The 6,282-nt window shown below is 48.2% G+C and overlaps 1 long non-coding RNA gene across 1 annotated transcript; it reads left to right on the plus strand.

Annotated features, from left to right (window-relative positions):
* Window positions 1-358: 358 nt before the first annotated feature.
* Window positions 359-5,798, plus strand: LOC135983223 (uncharacterized). Its single transcript, XR_010600809.1, has 3 exons — window positions 359-615; window positions 889-1,086; window positions 4,032-5,798. It is a non-coding gene; the product is annotated as an uncharacterized LOC135983223 (long non-coding RNA).
* Window positions 5,799-6,282: the final 484 nt, after the last annotated feature.

Genomic DNA, 6,282 nt, shown 5'->3' on the forward strand with positions numbered 1-6,282 from the left:
ACGTGTGACCTCTGTTTTCATGGAACTTTGTATCAAAGCCTCATTTAGAAACTTTGCATTGCCCTTGGTATAATATTATAGCCCCTAAGGATAGAATAAGATAGAAGAAAAATTTCTTTTTGCTAGCAGTAGAACAAGAGCTCTCCCCCCCCCCCCCCCTGCACTCTTAATCAATTGCCCTGTTGAATGAATGAGGTGTGGATGAACAAGGCATGGAAGGCAGCACCTCCAGACAGCCTCAACTGTTGGAGAGGGGCTGGGAGCCAGACCCAAGATAATAAAATGTATCAAGTGGGCTCATTAAAAACAAGCAGACATACTGACAGCCTCGGGGGTTAGAAGCAAGCACCTTCTTTTGGAAACACCCTCTTTGCAATATTGGGACAACACTCAAAAGAAAGCAGCACAAAGGACCAATGGACACAGACACAGAGTTTGAATCTGGTATAGATTTGCATAAGAGGAAAGCTGCTATAAAAGTGAGGTGTCTTGCAGAGGACCCCGGGTCTCGTCTTGTCAACATGGGAGCATCGATCCGGATTGGCAGAAGCCCGGCTCCACCCCCTCCCCCATCTAACTCACCTGGCCAGTGAAGTTAAGGGGAGCAACTAATTGGTAACAACAAGACGGTTTGTGTGTGTGTGTGTGTGAGTGTAAGTGTAATATATGCATATAATACAGTGTTAATGAATACATGTATTACTAATAAATGTGGCGTTTTGTCTTATTCCCCTGAAAAGATCCTGTGCAGTACTTTAAGTACAACAATGGCCCCTTTAAATCTTTTTCCGGGTCAGGGGTGGAGTGCTGATTGTTCGAGAAGGAGGAAGTGCTGTTGGGGGCATGGGGAGCAGAGAGAGAGGGGAGAGTGACAAGGTGTCTCTCCAGACAGAAGGGCTGCAGCAAGCAGGCCCTCACAGAGTGAAGCAGCCAAGGACCTGCCTGAAGCCTGGGAGGGACAGAGCGGCTGATCGGGGACACCCCAGGATGGAAGCCAAGAGGAGCACTGGGTCAGGGAGGAATTGCCCGAGAAGGACAAAGCGGAGCTGAACCCAGTATCACAGCTGCCCAGAGCTGCGTGGGGCCGTGAGTATCGGGGCTTGTGACTTTGCATTGGGGATAAGGAGGGAGGCTGTTAACTAGCTAAGTGGGGAGGTTGTCGCTCGGTGTGGCTTTGCAGAGAGCGGCAGAAGAGGGCACCGGAGGGGTTTGTTGGGGAAAGTTTACTGGCATCAAAAACAACCAGGAGCACCCAAGACTCACCACTGGACTGGAACTTTGCCCAGGACTCCTGAGCTCTGTGTGCAAACACATTGCTTGGTGTCTGCCCTTCCAGACTGTGCTACCACTGGGCCTGTGAGGCCTTGAGTTGAATGCAACTACCACTCCCCCTATCTTTCCCCCTGTTGTTTTTCTCCTTTCATCCCCCTGTAAATTGTGTTCACTCTGGGGGGTTTGGAGCAGGTGCCCCTGGGGTGGAAGGGATTTTCCCTGATGCATTCCAGCACACACCTTCTCTTGGCTAGAGCTGCCTACAGAGCAGACTCCATCTTGGCCACGAGGACGTTAAAGTTACAGGGGCATATGCTAGAGCAGTGGTTCTCAAACTTTTGTACTGGTGACCCCTTTCACATAGCAAACCCCTGAGTGCGACCCCCCTTATAAATTAAAACCACTTTTTTATATATTTAACACTATTATAAATGCTGGAGGCAAAGCGGGGTTTGGGGTGGAGGCTGACAGCTCGTGACTCCCCATGTAATAACCTTGCGACCCCCTGAGGATCCCGATCCTCAGTTTGAGAACCCCTGTGCTAGAGGTCTATAAAATAATGACTGGTGTGGAGAAAGTGAGTAAGTGTTATCTACCCCTTCACATAACACAAGAACCAGGGATCACCCAATGAAATTAATAGGCAGCAGGTTTAAAAACAAAAGGAAGTACTACTTCTGTAACAGAGTGCGCTCACGTCTCATGAACGCCTCCTGTCAGCTGGATGAGAACCTGCACTCTTTCCTTTCTCTGCTCCCGGTGGCCCTTGTTGGCTGTTGCCTTTATCAGGCGGGTCTTCAGTGCTCAGCCCTCCGGCTAGGTCACACACACTGAATATGTGAATGAACAAACAAACCCATTCTGAGGTAACAAAAGTCCAACAAGGCCTATCACTGTGCCCTAGTTGGCATCGGCAGCCCCTTTTGGGCTAGTTTTAAGACCATCCCTGCCCTGGTATGGAGCAGTAGCCCCAGGGCTTTCTCCCTTGAAACTTTTTGTCTTTATCAGTTTTTATTGAGCCCCAGCTCTCTAGCCAGATTACTCCTTCAATTTTGGTCCCCTTCCTGGGATAACAAAGATCAACAAATGGTTGGCCCTCTGTAGGGTATTCAGCCCCATCCTAGAGCCCTTTACTTATGCTTCTACACAAAACTGGTCCCCTTCTCAGGGCTTTGGCCACTCTGCCAGTGGCTGGTGGGGGGACCCAGACCCACACACTATTCTGGGTCCCAACACAGGGACCCTACAAATGGCAGCCCTGTGTTGCTTCCTTTAACTCTGTTGCTGCTGCGATTTCCTAGGCCAGTGGTTCTCAAACTAGGGCCACTGCTTGTTCAGGGAAAGCCCCTGGCGGGCCGGGCCGGTTTGTTTACCTGCCACGTCTGCAGGTTTGGCCGATCGCGGCTCCCACTGGCCGCAGTTCGCCGCTCCAGGCCAATGGGGGCTGCAGAAAGCGGCATGGGCCAAGGGACGTGCTGGCCGCCCCTCCTGCAGTCCCCATTTGCCTGGAGCGGCGAGCCGCGGCCAGTGGGAGCCGCGATCGGCCAAACCTGCGGACGCGGCAGGTAAACAAACCGGCCCGGCCCGCCAGGGACTTTCCTTGAACAAGCGGCAGCCCTAGTTTGAGAACCACTGCCCTAGGCCACGTCCCACATAGCCACTTCCGCTTCACCCTTACCTCAGGGTTCTCTGTCTGTTCCCTGCTTGAGCAGGGTCTCTCCCAGGCCTCTTTACCAGTGGAGTTTTCTAGCCTTCCAGGCCTTCTTCCCCATTCTGGTCCCAGCCAGCAACGGATCAGCTCAGGCCCCGCATGTCTCCTTTTAACTGAGCTTCCTTCACTCTGATGGGCCGCTTCTCTGCAGCCCTTCTAGGCAGGCCTGGAGAACCCACCTTCACTGCTCCTTTTCTGGGAAAGGGTGTGGCAAGACAAGGCCTTCAGCAGGGGGTCTCAAAAGGCCTAGTACACCTCGTCACAACTTCACACAACACAAAGTCAACCTGGATCTCCACTGCCAGAGGATGTTGTGAAGACCAAAAGTATAACTCAGTTAAAAAAAAATTTTAAAAAAGTTAAAAAAAAGTTAAGTTTATGGAGCTATCAGCCAAGATGATCAAGGATGTAATCCCATGCTCTGGGGGTTCCTAAATCTGACTGCCAGAAGCTGGGACTAGATAACAGGGGATGGACCACTCAATAATTGTCCTGTTCTGTTCATTCCCTGTGAAGCATCTGCCACCAGCCACCATTGGAAGAGAGGAAACTGAGGTAGATGGACCATTGGTCTGACCCAGGATGTTATGTTCTTATGGTTTTTGTAAAATCAATAGCAATAGTGAAATCCTAGTGCCACAAGTCCAGTCTTGAGATAACGCAGCCCTCATCAATATCACCACTCCACCTTTACACACTTGGCAGAAGATAATCGGATCAAGTTGAAAATAAACATGTGCAACACAGCCACATATAGATCTGGATCCAAACTTGAAGGGGGTTGTGGGTTCAAATCTAAGTTCTTGATTCAACATATTCTAGATAAGGGCAGCCATGGATTTCACATAGGGATCCAAAATTAGAGATGGATTTCTGATCTGAAGGCAAAGTTCAGGGATGCTCAGACCCAGGTAGTTGATTGTGAACCTTCAGGAAAATCTTCGCTGATGTGTTCCAAAGCACAATGCTCCTCCAGCAAGTTTAGCTTTACTGCACTAATGTCAGTGATGGTCTAGTTCAAGATTAACCTTTCACCTCTGTGCATTAGGATGAAGCCTCGCTGTGGCTGAAAGTGATGGATAGTCTCATTCCTCATCCACTGAGACACTTGTCCATATTCATCATTTTACCACCGCTTTGACTTGATTAGCATCTCCACTCAAGAGCAGACCAGCTTGGAATAGCAGAGTGTGTAACAGGCAGATAAAGGATGGCCAGCACTGGACTACCAATGGTTTTGGAGATGGATTAATGTGCACTGGCAAGACCGTGGAGGACAGAAGCACTTAGCAAACCCACCTGAGACTGGCTCCTCCTTGTGCTGTGATAAATATACATGCATAGTAAGAGCTTACAATCTAAATAGATAAAACAGACAAAGGGCCAGATGGGAAACAGAAGCAAAGAGAAGTAAAGTCACTTACCAAAGGTCACACTGCATGTCACTGCAAGAACTCACTGGACCACCTTGCCTCACCTGCAACAGTTAGAGGTCTAGACCAGGGGTCCCCAATGCGGGTGCCATGGCGCCCGCCGGGGCGTCTAAGTGCGCCTGCGTACTGGCTGACGGACGAGCATCCACTGAAATGCCGCCGAGAAGCAGTGTCATCCAGAGGCGTCGCCGCCAAAATGCCGTCGATTTTTGGCGGCATTTCGGCGCCGCCGCCTCTGGGTGATGCTGCTTCTCGGCGGCATTTCGGTGGCGACACCTACTGACACCCGCCAGATGAAAAAGGTTGGGGACCACTGGTCTAGACTGATGTCACTGCTTGAGTTGCATAAGGATGCCTGCATATAATAGGAGCCATACCATGCCGTCATTTTTTAAACACAACTCCCTGAAGTCATTTGTTTGATTCTAGTTAGATCTGTATGTTTCCTTTGAAATTTTCTCACAAGGAGCGCAAAACAATTCTTTGACCAAATCTCTTGGGAATTTACAAGTCTCCTGTGGGGATGTGTCTCTTTCTGTTGAAACAGGACAAGGAAAATTCACGAGGCAGATCACCCCTTCCTCTGAAATCTGCTATCTATCAATACAAGAGTCAAACTCATAGCAATGGCCATTTCTCACCTTTTACTAGGGGACTTACAGATCCCAGGCTGTGCCATCAATTTTTTTTTTAAATAAAAGCAAGTCTGTCCATCAGAATGAATTTAAAGGAGTAAAAAGCTTCTGAAAATGTCTGTCCCTTACCACATCCACCATTGTTGTATCCTTGCTCTGCTACTACTGGTTCTTATCAGCCATCACACCTTAAAGTACAAAAGGTGTGTCTAATATTAGCCAGGAAATGTCTTGGTAAAGACCTGGACTTTTTCAGCTAATCGGCATTAATAACTTTGTATGTCTGAAGACAGTCCATAGGAAATGCAGGCTGACTCATCTACCCAGTAATTAGACGAACTCCTTGAGAAAGTGCAGGTGGCTGTACCACCCGGCGCATTAGCCAAGGTGTAGAATACGCTTCTGACCAGAGGGCAGATAATAGCAGCAATAATTTCCTCTGGTGATAGAATATAAAAGAGCAGTATTTCTGACAGACTTGGCATCTGGCTGGGACTGGAAACTCAAGCAGCATTTCTGGACTCACTTAAAGGAGCTCTGTAATACACGGAAATCATTGATTTATTTTACACCCTCGCAAATTACTGAAAATAATCACAATCAAAATTCCACAAGAAACAGCAGGTATTTGGTATTTATGGTATACATCGGCCCAGGATCTGCATCCTGTGTTCTTTTTTGGCAAAGGCTAGCTGTATATCATTTTTATGTATCTGAAGGATTGTTGTAATGCAATGTGAACCTATGAACGGCATAAAGTTACATATTCTCCATTGATTTTCCATTGTATCCATTATCTTTAATGCTGGAACGAAGGTTAGTGCTAGTGGCCGGAAGCTTCTTCACCTCCGCACTGAATGGTAGTTTAGGAAATCTATACCCTGGTGGCATATAAAATCAGTTGTTAGTTGTCAGTAGGAGACAGATTTTCCCAAAGTGCCAGCTTAATGGGGGAAGTGGGTGATGCACCCATCTACAGAGCATATTTTTGTGCAGGAAAGAGAGACAGAGAAGCCAAAGGAGTAAGACTTCTTTCCCTTGTAAGAGGATGGAGAAGAGATGGGATAGGAAGTAAAGGAAAAGAGACGAGATGGAGCTGGAAGGAAGAGACGGCTTAAAGAATGAGTGGAGGAAGAGAAAGGATATAAGGGATGGAAAGGGGGAAGGCAATGAAGAGGAGTGGACAATGGAGAAGAGTGCAGGGAGGGCACACAGAGAAGGAAGAGGCCAG

Source organism: Chrysemys picta, chromosome 4 (assembly GCF_011386835.1).
Source record: "Chrysemys picta bellii isolate R12L10 chromosome 4, ASM1138683v2, whole genome shotgun sequence".
Taxonomy (NCBI): Eukaryota; Metazoa; Chordata; order Testudines; family Emydidae; genus Chrysemys; species Chrysemys picta.